This window comes from Theropithecus gelada, chromosome 3 (assembly GCF_003255815.1).
Source record: "Theropithecus gelada isolate Dixy chromosome 3, Tgel_1.0, whole genome shotgun sequence".
Lineage (NCBI taxonomy): Eukaryota > Metazoa > Chordata > Mammalia > Primates > Cercopithecidae > Theropithecus > Theropithecus gelada.
Genome location: NC_037670.1, coordinates 102,514,154 through 102,535,900, shown reverse-complemented (window position 1 = coordinate 102,535,900; position 21,747 = coordinate 102,514,154). Strand labels below are relative to the sequence as shown.

Sequence of the window (21,747 nt, the reverse complement as noted above, 5' to 3'; positions counted from 1 at the left end):
AGAAACTCTGTAGAAGGTCAACTGGAAGCCGCAGAAAAAGAGCTTGCTTTTTTATACACTATGTACAAAATGATAGTGACTAAAGCCAAGGTTATCCACACAAATACTTAAGATATTTCACTTGTGACCAGTCCTAAACCATGCCATCTGGGTACAAACTAGAATTGCATCATGTTTCCACATGTTGACAGTGGTAGAATTTTGACATGAAAATATTTGTTTTACTTGAAGATTTTCAAACATCTTATCACTAAATAAATTTTTGAAGTAAGTCTCTTATATGGCTGTATTTACCGGTTTGGCAACACTAATCTGGACACCTTTGCTAACATCCTGTTTATTTTACTTGCTAACTTTTAGTGACTCATACTAGAATATAAGCTCCATAAAGCTATGGATTTTTTATTTTTTTATGTATCCCCAGTTCAGAAAACTGTGCCTAGTATATAGTAGGCACCCAAGAGTTATTTGTTAAATGGATGAGTGAGCAAATGAACCTAGAACACAGAGTTAGGACATATGCTCTACAAAGGAATACCTAGGATACACCCTGCCAAATAGCCAGCAGGCATAGCACTAAGAACAAAGATAAAGAGCAAATGATCACAGCACATCTCTGGCTTGGTAACTTGACAAGGATTTCTGCATCTTCAAACTTAACCACAAGAAGCATCTTTATGTGCTGTGACATTAGCATTAATATTAAAAGTTAATTCATTCTGAGAAATTGATAATCTCTTGTCTTCTTTGATTTTTGGGTAAGAGTTTCTAGATGTCCTAAAGGAGGATTCATGAATGATTATTGAGCATGACATCATGGTCATCAAATTATTTCATTCATGGTACCCAGGGAGACCCTAAAACTAAATTGTCAAGTACATCACTCAAAAATAAAAGTCAAAGTGTCTGGGACCTAGAGACGTCAATAACAGGATTAAAAGAGCTTGAAATAATGACTGAATTGGTAAAAAGTCTTAAAAGGTGAAACTGAGATCCACATATTTGAGATATAGAATTTATATCCAATTGATGGTGAGGTAAAAAATGGAGAATAAAAACCACATCTCATAATAATGTATTACTAAAATAAGTAAATTTTATATAGGTCAATAAAAAGTGTGCCAAGAGATAAACAAGAAAGTGCTTAATAATATCAATTCATTCAAGTATGAGTGACAATCATGTCAATTTTGTTTTCTGACAGTTGCAGCTTGCTTTACAATTAAGATACTAAAAAAATAGTGTGAGGTAGATATGTCCTTTTCATCTTCTTTACAATGTACCTGAGAAAGAGTACTTCTTACCTTTTGCAGTAAGATCAATCAACAATGACACCTAAGTAGCTGCCATTGGTAGGCATGATTACAACATTTTTCACGTGGCTCCTTCACGTCCTCCTTAGTGGCCAATTCATAAGGGCATATCACATAGCACCAATCACATTTCCTTCATGAAGTCGCTCTTTCTCACAGTAAGGTGCTCACCCTTAAAGTCTCCAGCTAACATCCTAGAGGATACTGTTTCTATATCACTACACTGAAACAAAACAAAACAAAAATGTATTCAGCAAATTTACACTTTATTATAGGGCTAGACCCTTTGGCACAAGTTATTTTATTTTAATCTTCACTACTTTATGAGATAGAGATTAATAGCACTGGTTTATGAATTATGAAGTTTAGTGGTTGTGACTTGCTGAAGGTTAGACAGTTGGACCATCAGCTTGGCTGTATTGATCCCACATCTTTAAGTTCACAGCTTTTTATACTTTCCCTGGCAGTCTTCTTACTGAACTTCTCAAAGTTGTTCTGTTCTCAACAACACACTTTCACATTCTGTATTATTGTAGTGATTGTTCAATGAATATTCTGGAATAAGTTTTCCCAAGAGTCAAAAATAAGTCAAAGACCTAATTCACAAATGACAACACCCATAGTACGAAAAATAAAATAGCTTGGCCACAAGTGTGAAAGACCATTTCTTCTGAAAAATGACAGTCAGCACACACAGACAAATGATTAGTCCTCCCTGATTCGTATGCAGCTAGTAGCTTGTCTGAACCCTTCAGGTTATGACCATGACACTGGGATACTTTTGATTTGCTTCTTAATTGAAAATCACATGGTAACGATGGCCAAGTTCCATATAGCACAATCTCATCATCTCTCAGGGGCAATCAATGACTTCAAAGCTGTCTGGCACTAATAGAAGCACACTCAAATAGCTTTCAGGAGAACACAATCACTGCCTTTCTCTTTTCTAATTTTTTTAGCACAATAGTTTAGAACAATGTAGGGGAAAGCATGTGACTGGAAGAGACGGAGTTTTTTAATTTTTTTTTTTTTTATTTTAGTTCTATTACCCTCTAACTGGGTTACCTTGGGCAAGTCTCTTAACCTCTCTGGGTCTATATGTAAGAACTGCAGATAATGATACTTGACCTGCCAACTCACAGGGCGGTTAGGAGAATCAATTGTTAGAAGGTGACATGTAAGTGTTGTGCAAATGTAAAAGGTTGGGCAAGGAAATCTGGAGATTTTCAATCAAGCACCTGACTTTTACTGTCCCATTCTATTTTTTATTCTACCTTAATATTCTAGTGAGGAAAATCACCCATGTCAAATTCCACAGATAACATTGTAACATTGATTTCATCCCCTTTCTCTATACTTATATTTTTAAAAAGATATATGCTGTTAATATAAAATTGGATTCCTTGTTTAGTGATTTTTCACCCCCTGCTCCAGCACCCCTGGGCCGTGCACCCCAATCCCTACCAGGTGAGGATCTAGCTCCACTCCTGCTCGCCTACCGGACGGTGGAGACCTTGAAATGAAGATAACCTGAGTTCTGCAATATTGGGCCTGCCGCCTACCCTCGCTGAGCCTCAGTTTGCTGGCCCCGCTGGTCCATGAAGTGGGCGTGGTCACGAAGCGTCCCATCGCCTTCGGGCTCAAAGTCAGGGGCCGCTGCCCCTTTCAGACCACTGTTTAACGACTTCGGGCCGCCTTCCATGGGCTTTGTGCAGGAGATGAAGTCACCAGCGCCCAGGACTCCCAGAACACCCTACAAGGACCTGCTGTCGGTCATAGAGGAGATGAGCAAAGAGATCCGGCCCACCTATGCTGGCAGCAAGAGCACCATGAAGGGCCTGAAGAGAGATATCATCCATGCCCGGGCCCTAGTCGGAGAGTGCCTGGCAGAGACGGAGTGGAGCGTCCGCACGAAACAGGAAGCCCCTCAGCCTCAGGGTCTGGACCTTTCCTGGCCATTGCAGAGCACCCGCTTCTCCCTGGCCTTCATCCTGAGCTGCACTAGCCATCCTGGACTTCCTGTCCTGTGTCCCTTGGTGGGTGCCCTCCAGGAACCAAGGGGCGGCTCTCACTCGAGGTGGCAGCACTAACTATGCCCCCCAAAAAACAAGAGTTAGCAGCGAGGTCCCGGTGAGTGCCACCCATGACCTGCCAACAGTGTTGCCCACTGGAGCTTTCTGTGGCCCCACTACGCAGCTCTTCCCAGCACTTCTCCCACTTTGTCCTGAGCCTCCTTCTCTCCCAGCAGGGGCTCAGGCCTGGCACCTCTCTGCCCCATGTCCTGGGCCACAGTGACTCTTTTCTCAGTGTGTCTTTTGCTAAATATGCCCTTTTCATATTAATAAAAGATGATTTGGAGTTGTGCTCTCAAAAAAATGTGATTTTTCACTTATCAAGGACATTTTGCAGATTATTAGTCTGTGAAAACAAATATTCCACTGAATAAATATTTAATTTCTGAACGTTAAGGTTTTCAACTTTTAACTATTATCAATAATTATATGATGACTGTCCTTTTATGTAAATTGTTGCCTGTATGAGTATTGCTTTATGATTAATTCTAAGTGGAATTTGTGTGTTAACAATTTTAATATTTGTAAGTCTTTTGTTGCAGATTTAAAAATTGCTTTCATAAAATTGTATAAATGTAAACTCCCAAAGACTGTGAATGAAGCTCTCTATCTTACGTCACCGCCACCAAAGTGAACATCTTATGACACACAGCACAATACAAAACAATACACGGCATCTGCAGAGATGGGGAATACAACAATGGTTTGTAGTCAAATCTCAGGTTAGCAGTAAATACTTTCATGTGGCTATCAGATGTGTTCCAGCAGCCTGTGGTGATAATACTTAAGGGACTCAGAATTTGCATCTTGTCTCTGATTATTTACTTATGATAGATTTCTAAATATAAATTCATTGGAATAAAAAATACATGAACAAGTTTTTTGAAACCCTCTTTATACATATAAACATTCTCACATTGCTTTCCACAAGCTCATGTTGGTCTAGGTTTCCACAAATGATATTTTTCATTCATCCATGCACAATAATCACTTCTTTTGTGCCATGCATTGTTCTAGGCACCAGTGATAAAACAATGAATAAAACAGACAGAAATTACAGCCCTCGTGGAGCTCATGCTCTGGTTGGGAGGAGAAAGAAAATAACTGGGACTGATATGTAAAACCTGTAGCATATTAAATGCACATAACAGCTAAGAAGAAGAGGCAAAGAAGTGGAAAGGAAGTAATAAGGCAGGGACTTAGAATTCTAGATCAAGTGACTGAGAAAGGCCTCAAAGAGATGACATTTGCGTGAAAATTTCGCTGTGTCATGTGTTACTGATAGGTTAACATAAGAGTCAAGAATGGGTCAATGACTTATCAATATATTAATAGTAGTCCTTATTGACCCTGATAAGATCCATTCAAGTGGGCTAGTAGTAGTCAGAGCACAAACCTAAGGAATAAGAGTGAAAGAGCTCACTAGATCTGCACCCATGTAAGTTCTTAAGATAGTGGGGAAAAAAACATCTAATCAAGATGAGGAGACTAGAGAGTAGTCTATCAATCAAAAGCCCTAACTTGCAACAAACTGTTCATTTGGCTGAATGTCTTTTATAAGTCATTTACTCAAATGTAATATTGTCAGTCTTATACTTTAAAATATGTATGTATTATAATTACGCTGGTCATGGTGGTGGTGAAGTGTTACTTATGTTTGAAAGGATCTTTATTCAAAATCTGTGCTCAGGGTAGCTATACAAGTGATTCAGACTTATCCACATATATCCCCAGGACATCTATGAATTAGCATAAAGTACATTAGTAATGCTTTTCATTGATGAATGTGTTCAAGATATGTAATCAGCTAGAAAAAAACTGCGATACCCCTTGCCTCAATAAGTGTATTAGAATCCTGGTTAGCCCATTAGTATATTTGAAATAGCACTTTGGGTTAGGAGCTCCATTTGTATCTGTCCATCCTTAGCTAGTAGAAGGCTCTAATTCTAAATCTAGAGTAGAAAGTTGATTGTGTTTGTCTTCAGAATATTGTTAGATAATCCTGGAAGTGAAACTCTCACCAGAATATTGTTAGATATACCTGGGAGTGAAACTCATGTAATGTGCTTGCCTGAAAGGGAAGAGAGGACCTTCTATATTTTCTCCCTAAGGTTTTATTTCAACATCATGCCTGGAGCTCATAGGCCATCACTGATGGAAGAATAACCTGGATGCCATAAAGGTTTCCACGGTGTGAGAAGAACATGAATCAAACCTTGCTGTGCCTGAATAAGCTCTTCTGTGTGAATTCCTCGAAAGTCACTTCCTGAACATGTGACGATATGGAGGTCTTCAAGACGTTAGGTGATTCCCTTATCAGCCTGCACAGGCTGGAAGCCGCAAGACTTCCCCCAGGAGAGTACCTCAGGAGAGAGTCCTCATCGAGAATAGCAAGGGGACTCTAATGTGGGTCTCCTCAGTGCGCTTTCTTCAGCCCCCTTGTCTAGAGGCTTCTGCCTGATGTTCTTCCAATCCCAGGGAAGCTTCTCATCCATTCTCCAAGCCTTTTCCAACCATGAACCAAATGAAAAGAGTAAAGCTTCTTTGCATTTTTCCAAAGAGCTCAGGTTCAATATTTTTCTTTAATGTTTAAGGATATTTTCAAAGCATTTATGTTCATTCATTTTGTTTTGTTTTATATTTACTTATTTTTTTAAAAAGCAGCTACATCTTCAGACATTGACACATTTTCTTATGAGAAGATATTAAAGCATGCAGTTATTAAGACTCTGAATTTAAAATGATCTATAAGTTCATTGAGCATGCTTTAATGTCTTCTCATAAAATGCATCAGATATAATAACAAATATATTTTAAATTATAAAGGCAATGTAGAAATGCTATATCAACATATACTATTCAAATGTTAATCATTTTAAAAAGAATTAACAAGAATTCATGTGAACTCAATGAACTCAACTTATTACTAAATTACATAACAGAAAATTCTAAAAGCACTTAAAGGTCACTTTGATAATAGAATTCTAGTATCACCTTTGCCTCACCATATTGCACCATTTTTGTCGATACATCTCAGATTGTTCATTCACACAGTATCTTAAGAGAAAGCATTAAAGCAATTAGACTGAGATAACAACACAGTAAGTACCTGCAACGTACTGAGAGAAGAGAGACCTAAAACGTTTTAATCCCATGTTGTTCCCAAAAGCCTGTAAGATTTCTCAGGAAAGAGCTCTTCAGGTAAAGAGTTAACAACTAACATATCTTCCCCAACTGAACAGAGCCCATACAGAACAGTTCAATACACATCACTGAGAAGACTACACAGGAACACACTCTACAGTGGAATAAAACTTAGTCAATAAATATCAAAGCTTTGCAAATCATTTTATTCCATTACTCCTTCAACATGTATGTATGGAGAACCCATATTACAAGGCCTTTCAGGGGTACACAAAGTAAGAGACCCGGCCCAGGCTTTCAAAACGCTAATCCATGACCTAAGAAGATATTAAAAATACTCTTAGAAAAGGACACAAACCAAAAATTATTGACTATGCTGCCACATAAATGTGTGACACAGATCAATGAAGGAATATGGAAGAGAGATTCCCATTGGTTGAGGGATAAGGGAAGGCGTCATAGAGAACTTGAGGATCATCATGAAGACAGGCGAATTCTAAAAGGGTGACGCAAAAGTTGACAGGTATGCTGTGACACATATGGTCTTTTTGTGAATATATTCTTCTTAGACAAATGTTAATATATTTTAGGAGCAGGTGCCTTGTCTCCTATTTTTTAAGTCTTATACTTCTTTTCATTTACTAACTTAATATTTCTAGTATTAGTGCCTCTGGGTTATGAAAAAAGTCACTTTATATACTCTGCTGAAAAATATGCGTTATTAAAAATTACCACATCCTGTCTATCTACCAAATGAATTAAAGAATCAAAATATGCATCTTTTTCTACCCTAACCATATATGTGTTTTTAAAATAAGCATTCTTTACATGTTATCGCTCAACTTCTTTACTCTAAAGGATGCAGCCAACTTTAACTGCTAGTATGTAAATTTAATTTATAATTACTTTGGGAAATAATTATAACACCACTTGGCAAATTTTATTCTAAGATGACATTACTCTGTGTATTCAGCCTTATGGGGCTTTTAATATAGGGTAGTCATCTCAAGTTTCTATGATAGCTGCAGAACTTTTATTTAAACAGATTAGACCTTAATATAAATAGGTTGAAATATCATACATTTCTGGACTCAGCATTGATTGAATAAATATAAAGCAATATAAAGATCAATAATAAAATCACGGCATGTTGACTTTATTACTATTGAAGTTTAGGGGGCATATTAAATACACTTGTTTTACTTTGACCCAGATAACAACTATTGTATAATAAACACAGAAATTCAGTAGATGGAAAGTAAAATATTTTTATTAAAAAAAAATTCTTTAAAAAATTTCAAGCAAACACAAAATTAAAAGGAATAATAGAATTAATCCTCAACATCCAGCTTCAATGTTCTTCAGTTTTTGGTCCTATTTGTTTGATTTATACCCCCATCTACTTTGCCACCTCCTATTGTATTATTTTGAAACAAATGTTTAATATTATTTCATCCGTAAATATTTTAGTATTTATCAATAAAAGATAAAAAACATCTTGACCACAATATTATTATCATACCTAAGGAAAAAATTAACAATAATTCCTTAATGTATCTCATAGATAGCTTTCTAAGATGGTCACCAGTGATTCTTACCTCCTGGTATCGAAGACTTTTTGTTGCTGTTCTTCCCCTTGAGTGTTACCTGAACCTTTAAATGAATAAAATATGGCTAATGGAATGGGATATCACTCTGAGATTAGGTTACAAAGACTGAGAATTTCATCTTGTGAATATTTTCTCTCTCACCTTCTCTTGTTCTCTCAATTTCTCATTTTCCACATCTTTCCATGGGCCATGATTGATCATTCTCATTTGTATATATTTTTTCTCTCTCTCTCTCACACACACACTTTTTCTATCTCTTTTTGAGCCCTAACTCTGGGAGAAGCAACCTGTCTTATTGTGAAAAGCCCTATGGAGAGGCCTGTGTAGCAGGCTAATGACTCTGTCCATGAGCCAGATTATAGCTGAAGCCTGGCAAGCCACATAAGCGAACTTGGAAGCAGATCCTCAGTCAAGATATCTCAGTCAAGCCTTCAGATATCTGCAGTCCTAAAGGATACCTTGATTGCAGTCTTATGAAAGACCTTGAGACAAAGACACCTATATAAGCCATGCTCAGATGCCTGGCCGACAGACACTGTGAGATAGTGTGTTTGTTATTTTAAGCCACTGTGTTTTGGAGTAATTTGTTACATGACCATCTTTGCATAAAAGAGTATCATTAAACATTCAGTCAATGCTCAAATTCTATGATCGTCTTGTACATGATTTTTTACAGTTGGGTTGTTTGAATCAGAATCCAAACAAGTTTCTCATGTTGCATTTGGTTAATCTGTCATTGAAACATTTATCCTTAGATTCCTCCTACCTCATTTTTCTTTGTCATTTTTCAACTTTGTTGTTGATAAAGCTGATATTGAAGACCATGACATGGTGTGGAGACAGTGGATTTGCCAGCAATTTCTGCTACTCTGATTCAGACCTGAAAATTTTCTAGGAGGAAAGTTTAGATTTCCTGAACAAGTATACTTCTTCAGAATCATATCTCAAACTTCTCTGGCACAGACATAGCAGAGAAAATTATGGGGAATGGGGAATAAATGAACAGCAATAGAAAGAACTACTTTTAAACTGAAATGAAACATGAGGGCTATACAACCACATGTTTAAGTTCTTTATATCAAAATTATGATAGAGACCATATTAAAATGATCTCTTATTCTTAATATCCTTGAATAGATAAAGTAAGAACATTGCTCATGGCAGGCATGGTGAGCACCTTGGGAGGTCGAGGCAGGAGGATCACTTAAGGTCAGGAGTTTGAGACCAGCCTGGCCAACATGGTTAAACCCTGTCTCTACTAAAAATACAAAAAAATTAGCCAGGCATGGAGGCACACAGCTGTAGTCCCAGTTACTCGGGAAGCTGAGGCTGGAGAATCGCTTGAACCTGAGAGATAGAGGTTGCAGTTAGCTGAGATCACACTACTTCATTCCAGCCTGGGCAACAGAGAGAGACTTCATCTCAAAAAAAAAAAAAAAAAAAAACAAAACAGTTTCTCATCATAGCTTCAAATTATTATTTTCTAATAGAAAGATGTGAATTTTGATGGATTTAAAACATTATATTACTTAATGTGAGAATTAATTGATAACTGAAGTTTTCCATAACAAGGGAGTGAAAAAACATTGTCAGAGAGAAATTCTTACTTTTTCAACATTAAGCAGACTGACAAGGTCCTTACTCTCAATGAGTTTACAATTCATCAGAAAAGTTAAGCAATCACATACATGCATACACATATGCACAGCAAGAAAGATACATGAATTTTAAAATGTATGCAATGTTGTGAAAGCATAACATAAAAAGTCTGATATAATCCACTGGATTAGGGACGAATTCCTTAAAGGCACAGCATTTGAACCAACATGATAAAAATGAGGATAATTTCACTAAGTGTAGACAATGGGGGCAGGCATAAAGAGGAGTGCCAAGTGGAAAGTACACAGAACTTAAGTACGCAGAACTTAAGTACACAGAAAGTAGGCAGAAAGAGGTGCGTCAAGCAGAAAGCCCCCAAGGAAATGGGGAGCATGACTCATGCCTGGAACTGAAGGAAAGTCAGTGTTGCTGAAATACTGAGCCAGGCCAGATTATGCATAGCTCTCTGGACCATATTACAGATTTTGACTTTTATCCTAAGATCAATGAGAAGATAGGGAAGAGTTTCTTTCAAGCAAGGGAAAAGGTTTAATAGAAGGAGAACTTCAAAGAGAATGGAGAATGGTTTGGAGAAAGGCAAACATGGATATACTTGGCTCAATATCTCTGTCTTTGATACTATCCCTCCAAATTTATTACCTACATAGGTAACACTTCTAATAGCTTGGTCACACAGTTCCTTCATCTCTTCTCAGTGCCCTTCTCATTCACCCTACTTAAAACACTATTGGACTGAAAGTGGGCCTTGTCATTACCAACCATGGCACTCCCACCATAATCTCAGTTTCGAGAACCTCGTCCTCACTCTCTGGCCATTGACTCCTACTTTTTCAGCTCATTTCCTCTAGTAACTATTAGTTTCCTGTTGCTGCCATAACAAATTACCACAAACTTGGTGGCTTAAAACAACACAAGTTATCTTACAGTTCTGAAGATCAGAAATGTGCAAGTCTCACTGGCCAAAATCAGTGTCATCAGAGCCTTCTCCATACCTAACATAGCAGCAGAATTTGGGGTAGTTGCTCATTTCCTTATGTTGGAACACTTTCGTCACTTGATTTCTAGACACAAATTTATCTTAAGAGTATCCTCCTACTTGTGGTCATCCTTTCTCAATCCCCGTTATGAGGTCCTCTTCATCTCTTTACACTACAACATTGGTGTATTCTAGGGCCTGGTTCATAGGTATCTTCTCTATTTATTCTCACTCCTCAAGCAAACTACTTTTGCTCACAATTTTAATTATCTTATAATGTATGCTTTCAAATATCACTATACTTCCACTAGAATGTATGTCATTTTAGATGCGGTATAGTGTAGTGGATAAAAATCTAAAGCTCTGGAAGAGAGTGTCTTGTACTCTACTCTGCCAGTTACTAGCAAAGTGGTCCTGGGCGGATTAATATTCTTGCCTCAATTTTCTCATCCATAAAATGGGGCTAACAATAGTGAATTTACAAAGATACTTTGAGGGCTAAATGAGTGAATAAAGTCCATAAAACAGTGCTCAGCATATTGTAACACTCAGTAAATGATATGCATTATTATTATCAGGCATCCACTTGACTTTTTGAAATCTAAAATCTTGATTTCCTTCCAACAACAACATGCTTCTACAGTCTTCTCTATTTCACTAAATATCAATTCTATCCTTAAACATGTTTGGAAGAAAACTGGAAGTTATTCTTTCTTTTAAAACTATGGCCCAACTCATCAACAAATTTTTAGTTCTGCTTTCAAAACACATCTGGACTTTCATAGTTTCTCATCATTTCCATTAATAAAACCTGAATCCAAGCTTAGTATAAGGTTGATATCTCTCATCCTAATTATTTCTTCATGTTGACAACTGATTTCACTGATTCTACTCTTAACCCCTTAAAATCAGTTTTCAATACAGCAGCCAGAGTGACCATACTAAAATTATATTCCTTATCTGCCTAAAACCCTCCTGTAGTTTTACATTCACTTAGAATATAGGTCAAGGCCCTTACCATGGCCTCAAGGCTACATGTGACCTGGCTCAATCTTTGAGGAGCCAATAAGATTTAAGAAAAATCCTACTATTCATACTATTGATTACTGTAATCATGCTGCTCTCCTTGATGTTCCTCAGATTCTCCACCTAAGAACTGAAATTTGAACTGACCAAAAAGTCTTATACTTGCAAGGCTCCATATTTCCTTTACCCTGCGTTATTCTTCCTAGCACTTACCACTATTTGGCCTACTACGTATTTGTTTATTAGTTCTTGCTTCCACCAAATCAACTGTCAACTTCTTGAGAATAAATAGTTTGTTTTATCTATGGTTGTGTTTCCAAAGTCTAGAACTGTGTCTGGCATATGGCAGTGAATGAACAAATAAATATATAAATGTATGTTTTATACAATCAGTTGTATTATAATGACATTCAAGGAGCTCAGGAAGATTCCAAAAATAATATGTTTTGATTAAAAATTATTGACTTGGTGCTGGAGATTGAGTTGGAATGTTAAATGCACTAGATGCATGACCAGTAGCTCAAAAGAAAAACTGAGATGTGGATATAAGTTTGAGGTTCACCTGTGTAGAGATATAATTGAAATTACAAAAGATGGATGAGATCCCCAAGGGAGACAGTACACATTGAGAATAGAGAGGAGCATCAAGTGGAAAGTTGAAGGACTCCAACATAGACATGAAGTCCAGAAAGGAGAATTCCCCAGTGACGGGAAGGAAAATAAAGGACAACAGGTAAGGGAGAGCACAGGTGAGCAGGCAACTCTAAGCTGTTTGAAGTTTACTAGGAAACAAGTATTGTTGTATTAAGGGATAGAGTCAATGCTGAAGAGGTCCAGGATCCACAGGTTTTGTGTGACTTATTAGGGATACTAAAGTATAGATTGGGGACCCCAAAGACTCTAGGATGAAAAATAGAGTCAAATGGGCTAAATGGATTAAGTGCCAAGTTTTAGAGAAACAGCATTTCTAATGACATTAAATAGTGAAGACTGCTACTTTTGTTTTCAGTATTTTTCATATTTGAATACCCAACAAACATTTTCTTGGCGAAGAACTTCTATGTGTCTAGCCTCATTAAGATCCTTCAGAAATATTGGGAGACATGAAGTCCTTGCCCATGCCTATGTCCTGAATGGTATTACCTAGGTTTTCTTCTAGGGTTTTTATGGTATTAGGTCTAACATTTAAGTCTCTAATCCATCTTGAACTAATTTTCATGTAAGGAGTAAGGAAAGGATCCAGTTTCAGCTTTCTACTTATGGCTAGCCAATTTTCCCAGCACCATTTATTAAATAGGGAATCCTTTCCCCATTTCTTGTTTTTCTCAGGTTTGTCAAAGATCAGATGGCTGTAGACGTGTGGTATTATTTCTGAGGACTCTGTTCTGTTCCATTGGTCTATATCTCTGTTTTGGTACCAGTACCATGCTGTTTTGGTTACTGTAGCCTTGTAGTATAGTTTGAAGTCAGGTAGCGTGATGCCTCCAGCTTTGTTCTTTTGGCTTAGGATTGTCTTGGCAATGTGGGCTCTTTTTTGGTTCCATATGAAATTTAAGGAAATTTTTTCCAATTCTGTGAAGAAAGTCATTGGTAGCTTAATGGGTATGGCATTGACTCTATAAATTACCTTGGGCAGTATGGCCATTTTCACAATATTGATTCTTCCTATTCATGAGCATGGTATGTTCTTCCATTTGTTTGTGTCCTCTTTTATTTCACTGAGCAGTGGTTTGTAGTTCTCCTTGAAGAGGTCCTTTACATCCCTTGTAAGTTGGATTCCTAGGCATTTTATTCTCTTGGAAGCTATTGTGAATGGGAGTTCATTCATGATTTGGCTCTCTATTCATCTGTTACTGGTGTATAAGAATGCTTGTGATTTTTGCACATTGATTTTGTATCCTGAGACTGCTGAAGTTGCTTATCAGCTTAAGGAGATTTTGGGCTGAGACAATAGTGTTTTCTAAATATACAATCATGTCATCTGCAAAGAGGGACAATTTGACTTCTTCTTTTCCTAACTGAATACTCTTTATTTCTTTCTCTTGCCTGATTTATGTAAATGACGAGTTAATGGGTGCAGCACACCAACATGGCATATGTATACATATGTAACAAGCCTGCATGTTGTGCACATGTACCCTAGAACTTAAAGTATAATAAAAAATTAAAAATTAAAAAAAAATATATTGGAAGAAATTACTCTTAAAGAAATGGACATGTTTTGGTTGAATTACACAGCTTAAAGAGTTCACTTTCAGGACTTATCAATATTTCCATAGGACTGAAACTTCTTTGTATTAAATCACCTAAAAGAAAGTTATTTCACAATAAATAAATCAAATGAATGGCTAAATATATTCTGTTTGGTTTTTCTCCTTCCAAGTGTCCTTGATGGCTCTGGAAACAAATGCTATGATTTCCCGGACTTTCAGAAAGACAGTGGATTTTTAAGCACTTCATATCACCCAAGAAATTTACATAGGAATCATCCAGAAAAATTAATCAGAAGAGAGGATCACCTGTCACCTATGAGGAATTAAAGAAGGCTTGAAAATGAAAAAGCAAGTAGGGGTATTGTTTACAATCAAAACAGCACCAGAATATAAAGTGGTACGTACAATCAGCATAGCCTTAAACCACTTACACCATTTATTCAATTCACAAATATTTTATTCAAAAAATGATTGCTCAATCAGTGTAGCATTATTTACCACATAAATGTCATGGCCTCTTAAGTTTAGTCTTTGTTCAATGAGCACATAGAACGTTTTCCCACTGATACCTGAACAGCTCTCACTCACTTCTTTGAGATATTATCTCACGTCACCCTTTCAGATGGCCTTTCTCTGACAATCCCATATAAAACTGCAATCATTCTGTTAATTTTCTACTTTAACTGTCATTTATTTGTTTGCTGTCTGCTCCCCACCCTACCCCAACAAAAATGAGACATCTTTGAAAGCAGAAATTTTGTTTTATCACTGATGTACTCCCGATGCCTGCTGTGTAATAGAGACTCAAGAAGTATTTTGTTTGAATTAAGGAATAAATGAATGAAACATACTTATAAGAAAAAGAGGCTAGGGGAAAATTAATTTTATACTACTATTTACAGCTATCTGATATTTATACTGTTCCAGAAAAATGACATAATACAGAGGAAAAATGGAGAAAAGTCTTTGTGGATAATGATTTCAGAGTTTGGCTATTAATCCCAGCTCTGCCATTTTCTAACTAAGCAGCGTGGGTCCATTATTAATCCTTTATGCATCAAATTTTTCACTTATAAGTGTCAACCACCAATTCCACCACACTTAACTGCAATAGGAGAGAACATGGCAGGATCTTTGTTGTATCTCAGATATTAGAAGTCAGAAAAGGACATTAATACTGTTTTAGGACCTGCTATTTTCAGAACAGGTCTTTTAAGAATTAAGATGCGGAAGGATTTATAATGTAATACTTTTGGATTGGTTGCCCCAGTGAGGTGAGGTTCCTTTTTATTTTTTTAAGAGACAATGTCTCACTTTGTCACCCAGGTTGGAATCCAGTGGCACAATCATAGCCCACAGTAGCCTCAAATACCTGGCCTAAAAATATCCTCCCACCTCTGACCTCCAAGTAAATAGGACTACAGGCATATACTACTGAGCCTGGCTAATTAAAAAAAAAAAAAAATGTTTGTGGAGATAGCATAGCACTTCCTTGCCCAGGTTGGTCTCCAACTCGTGAATTCAAACAATTCTTTTGCCTTGTCCTCCCAAAGTGCTGGGCTTGCTGGCATGAGCCACCATGCTCAGCCTGAGGTGAAGGTCTTGAAGAAAGTCTTGTGGAGTAAACTGTTAGTCTTTATTTTAAAAATACTGTTTTAGTTGGTTTACAGTCTTATCCTCTTCAATTTGGTGTACTCTAGAGTAAGCAGCTAAGTTATTCTCAAAATTGGGAAAGGAAAGTATGCTTGTGTTCAGTATCTTTTTAACATGAGATGAGAAATTACATTGGTTTCAGTTCTTGAATATGAGTGTGATAATCCCTGCCCAGTCCCAGAGTGATAAGAATCAAAGAAGACTGACATTTTACAGAAAGAGATATTGTTATTATTATAAAGTTCAATACAATAAATATATTGAGCCCTTACCATGTACAAGAAACAATGTTAGTCTCTAGAAATGATACTGAGAGAAATAAACACATTATCTTTAGGAGTTTACAGTTTGATAAGATAGTGAAAACCAAAAATACTGATAACTGAACAAAAGTCACAGTAAAGCAGGTGTCATAAGAAAGTTACTCAAAAATTATGACAAAGTTTTCGTCAAGGAGACCTGTGTTTGATAGTGATTCAAGAAGATATTTGTAAAAGAGGGAGCATTTGAGATAAGCTTTGAAGAAGAGATAGATGCTGTCAATTACACAGAGAAGCAGAGGCGACAAGTTTACACCAGGCAGAAGGAACACCCTGAACAGAAGCATGCATCATATTAAGGAATTGTTTGCACTAAAATGAATTGTATGGTCCAATGAGTTTGGAAAATCTGGTCAAAACTAAACAAATTTCTTTATTGCAGGCCATTGTGAATCTTCATATGTGATGATTCATTGTTTTCCAAGAAGGGTACACACTGTATATTCTTCCTGAACTTACATAATCATGGAACAATGCCCTCCCCTATTTAGAGTATATCGCTTTTTGCTACCAAACACATTCCAGTTAAAATTGAAATGGAGACAGTTAAGAAAATTAGGTAGTGTGTGGTGAGGGGCAAGGTCAGGGAACAGAAAATAGTTTTATTTTCATGGGGCTAAAAAAGTTATTGGGGGGTCCGAATTAAAAAAATTATTGAGCATTACAATAGAAAGCATATGTGTAATTTGGTAGGAAGGAGGGAAATCATCAATAGAGTAAGCAGAAATTATGATTGTTCAATGCTTTTCATGGATCAGTTTGTCAGCCTTGTGTATAATACACTGAAACAAGGAAAAAAAGAAAATAAAAAGGGTAGGCTGCATTTTTCCCGCAGTACCCCAAATAAAAACCATGTAGAGATGCAGCATGAAGTGGAAATAAGGACAGCAATAGGAATCAAAATGTAATGAAGTAAACTCTGCAGAATATGACATATGATAAGATATCAGAGGTGGAATATAAGACAAAGTAGATAATGAGGTGTTGAGTCTGGTTCGTGGTCGACTCCTGATGCCAATGACAGCCAGGAAACGAGGGAAATATTTGGGGTTTTTAATACAGTGAATTTCTTATTCTACTTCTTTTAAAAACAAAGCTTTGTTTATATAAATGTTACCACTTCTATAGATGCATCCTTGTAAAGAAAATGCTTTAAGATATTTTATTTTTCCAAAGTAAAAAATTTCATGATTTTTAACTTTCCATGATAAATCTAATGCTGTTAAACCATACTTTATTCGTTCATTTATTAATGAATTTGTTGACTTATTTTATTTTTTTGAGACAGGCTTACTCTGTCACCTAGGCTGGAGTACAGTGGTGCCATCTGGGCTCACTGCAACTTCCACCTTTGGGGTTCAAGTCGTTCTCGTGTCTCAGCCTCCAGAGTAGCTGAGATTACAGACATGCACCACCACACCTGGTTAATTTTTGTGTTTTTAGTAGGGATGGGGTTTCTCCATGTTGGCCAGGTTGGTCTTGAACTCCTGGCCTCATATAACCTGCCTGCCTTGGCCTCCCAAAGTGTTGGAATTACAGGTATGAGCTACCATGCCCAGCCCATAAGTTAATAAAATATTTATTATATTTGTTATTATGCAGAATATATCTCATAGGTATACCTACTATGTGTTAGAAATACCTTTAAAGCATATCAAAGCTAATACTTACCTAATTTATACAAAGTAATTCTTTGTCTTTGCATTAAAAGTTTCAAATAAACAGACCCACAGTTTGCTCAGGTAATTAGTACTATGTAAATAACTAAGTATTAGACTTACTAAGAAAGAGCAAGACTGTAAGCTGAGAAAAAATAGCTTCTCATGTGGGTGCTAGAGTCAATATTGTAAAGGAAGTTTTAAATTCTACCCAAATTACTTAGACATTCCCTCCTGAATTGTCTTGCCTTAAAAAAAATCTGTTAATTCAGCCTAAAGTGTCTTCATTTAATTTACATAACACAAGCCTTGTCACAGTATGAAGCTACCTAAAATAGTTATTATGTCTTTGGGCAAAAATAGGCAGACAGCATTGGGGAGAAAAGCATGTGAGTGCTTAGATCCCCTACAGAGACAGAGATTGTATGTCTGGTTTCCTAAATACCAGAAGCTAGACTGGATTAAAATTGTGCCATTGAAAGACTCCCAGATATATCTGGGTGCTATCCAAGATTCTTGCTTCCCCAAAATACCTGGTTCCCAGGGGAGAGAAGGGAGGAACATGGGGAAATATGATTTTGTTTCTCATCACCTATTATTGTAAGAGACAACCTTGTCTGAGTAAATGGCACAAGGAAATGACATACTCTTGCCATGACTATGATTTGGGAAGTTTTCAATGACCTTGGAAAAGGTTTTTCTCTGTCAACATAATCATCGATAAAAATCTCATTCACTCAGGTTTGGAAGTTTGTTTAATTGATAAAGTGCTCTGAGGTACCAAATAAGAAGTGCTAAACAAGGGTGATATGTTTTCCATTATTAATTCCATGTTAAAACCAAGGTGAAGCAGGTTTATAAAATTTCTACACCCTGCTAATCACCAGGAAGATGAGCTACCTCTAGGCCAATTTAAGGCACAGAGTACAGAAAACTATTAAAGATCCATGCCTTTAAAAAGCACTTGGGAACTGAGGGTAAGGGAGGATGAAGATAAAATATCTATAGGTGTCATGACCAGTTTCTAAAAGGTATAGGTAAAGTACAGGGGATTTTTTGAGCAGTAAAATTATTTCCAATGGAATACTGATGATGGATACAAGACATTATTTTACAGCACAAAAAATAAAACTTAATTAATATTTTTTAAATAACTCATGAGATGAGGAGGATCTTAGGAAGGAATGCAAACTGTGATAAGAGAATCTAGCTGTATTACAAATGCATAAAACAACCACACTAAAGAGGATGGGGAAATGGTGCTGATCGAAGTAACTTTGGAAAGGAGTGGAGTCTGTAAGACTAAAGGCAAAAGGAACACATAAGCAATGTAGTCAGTTAATAATGTTATTTCCAGTGGGGTTGTGGGTTAACAATTCTAATACTACTATACATTTAAACTGGAATGATGAGCTCTGAATGGAGAAGCTATAAAATTTAAGCAAACTGGAATGGAACAATTCAGTAAAGTTTCTCACTGTTGGGGTGTTAAGTACAGCAAAACAAGTATAAGAGTGGTCATGGATTAGACTTGGAGATGTAAGTATTAACTCATGTTTGTCTTAATACAGATACAAATGAATACATATAGAAATATCCACAGGTATGTGTATATACATGGGTTGGTATAAACATATATATTTGCTCTATTGTCTGAGAGGAACTAAAAGAAATGATCAGTAGCAATAAACATACCTAGCACCCAGATCTTGGTTTCTAGTACCACTCTTCAAAAAGGAATCAAGATCTTTTGCAGAAATGGCTGATTCTAGGACTGGGGAAAAAATACACAGGATGAACCTGGAGCATCTTGTAGCAACGGAAGTATGGAAATTCTCAAACACACATACAAGTGTACATATATCCAAACATATACCCTACACTGATAGGGTATGTCAAAGGAGGGCAGTAGCTAAGAGCTCCCAATTACCAAATCTGAAACAATTGAATCAACAAAACAAATTAAGTAGTATTTTCACAACCCAAAATATATATAAAAAAGTCAATATAGAAATAAATAAATAAATAAATAAATAAATAAATAAATAAATAACAGAGACAAGATAAGCACTCTTAGAGAAGAATTTCAAATAATCAATGTAGTTACTTTGTCCTCAAGCAGCCTAACTCCCACTCCTTAGATGTGGTCTCTACATAATCACTTCCTTTTAAAGAGTATAGGAAAGAATGGGGACATGTAACTTTGCAGTAGAGAAACTTGACAAGCACTACCTCAGCCAAGTTATCAAGGTCAACATCAACAGCGATAAGTCATGTTGACAGTATATACCCTCGATATGATGTGGTGATGGCACTTTTGCACTATGGTCTACTTTTTAGTAACCCCCACCCCAGTCTTATCATAAGAAAGCATCACAAACTGCAACAGTGGAACATACTGTGAGATACCTAATTGGTAATGCTTCAAAGCTATGAAAGTCATGAAAAACAAGGAATGTCTCAGAGACTGCCAAAATCAAGAAGAACTTAAGAGACGTGATAACTATATATAACATTCTAGATAGAATCATAGAACCGGCAAAGAATATTAGGTGAAAATAAAAGGTGTATGATAACTTATTGATTTTGTTTAAAAATAATGTATTAATATTGGTCCATTAATTAAAGCAAATGTTTCATATTAATACATTAATAATAAGAAAACTACCAATGAGTTTCTTCACAGAATTGGAAAAAACTGCTTTAAAGTTCATATGGAACCAAAAAAGAGCCCACATTGCCAAGACAATCCTAAGTCAAAAGAACAAAGCTGGAGGCATCACGCTACCTGACTTCAAACTATACTACAAGGCTACAGTAACCAAAACAGCATGGTACTGGTACCAAAACAGAGATATAGACCAATGGAACAGAACAGAGCCCTTAGAAATAATACCACACATCTACAGCCATCTGATCTTTGATAAACCTGAGAAAAACAAGAAATGGGGAAAGGATTCCCTATTTAATAAATGGTGCTGGGAAAATTGGCTAGCCATAAGCAGAAAGCTGAAACTGGATCCTTTCCTTACTCCTTACATGAAAATTAATTCAAGATGGATTAGAGACTTAAATGTTAGACCTAATACCACAAAAACTCTAGAAGAAAACCTAGGTAATACCATTCAGGACATAGGCATGGGCAAGGACTTCATGTCTACAACACCAAAAGCAATGGCAACAAAAGCCAAAATTGACAAATGGGATCTAATTAAACTAAAGAGCTTCTGCACAGCAAAAGAAACTACCATCAGAGTGAACAGGCAACCTACAGAATGGGAGAACATTTTTGCAATCTACTCATCTGACAAAGGGCTAATATCCAGAACCTACAAAGAACTCAAACAAATTTACAAGAAAAAAACAAACAGCCCCATTAAAAAGTGGGCAAATGATATGAACAGACATTTCTCAAAAGAAGACATTCATACAGCCAACAGACACATGAAAAAATGCTCATCATCACTGGCCATCAGAGAAATGCAAATCAAAACCACAATGAGATACCATCTCACACCAGTTAGAATGGCAATCATTAAAAAATCAGGAAACAACAGGTGCTGGAGAGGATGTGGAGAAATAGGAACACTTTTACACTCTTGGTGGGATTGTAAACCAGTTCAACCATTATAGAAAACAGTATGGCGATTCCTCAAGGATCTAGAACTAGATGTACCATATGACCCAGCCATCCCATTACTGGGTATATACCCAAAGGATTATAAATCATGCTGCTATAAAGACACATGCACACGTATGTTTATTGTGGCACTATTCGCAATAGCAAATACTTGGAATCAACCCAAATGTCCATCAGTGACAGACTGGATTAAGAAAATGTGGCACATATACACCATGGAATACTATGCAGCCATAAAAAAGGATGAGTTTGTGTCCTTTGTAGGGACATGGATGCAGCTGGAAACCATCATTCTTAGCAAACTATCGCAAGAACAGAAAACCAAACACCACATGTTCTCATTCATAGATGGGAACTGAACAATGAGATCACTTGGACTCGGGAAGGGGAACATCACATACCGGGGCCTACCACGGGGAGGGGGGAGGGGGGAGGGAATGCATTGGGAGTTATAGCTGATGTAAATGATGAGTTGATGGGTGCTGACGAGTTGATGGGTGCA

The 21,747-nt window shown here is 36.7% G+C and overlaps 1 pseudogene; it reads left to right on the top strand.

Annotated features, from left to right (window-relative positions):
* The first annotated feature begins 2,738 nt into the window (after positions 1–2,738).
* Positions 2,739–3,403, top strand: LOC112621647 (annotated as a pseudogene).
* Positions 3,404–21,747: the final 18,344 nt, after the last annotated feature.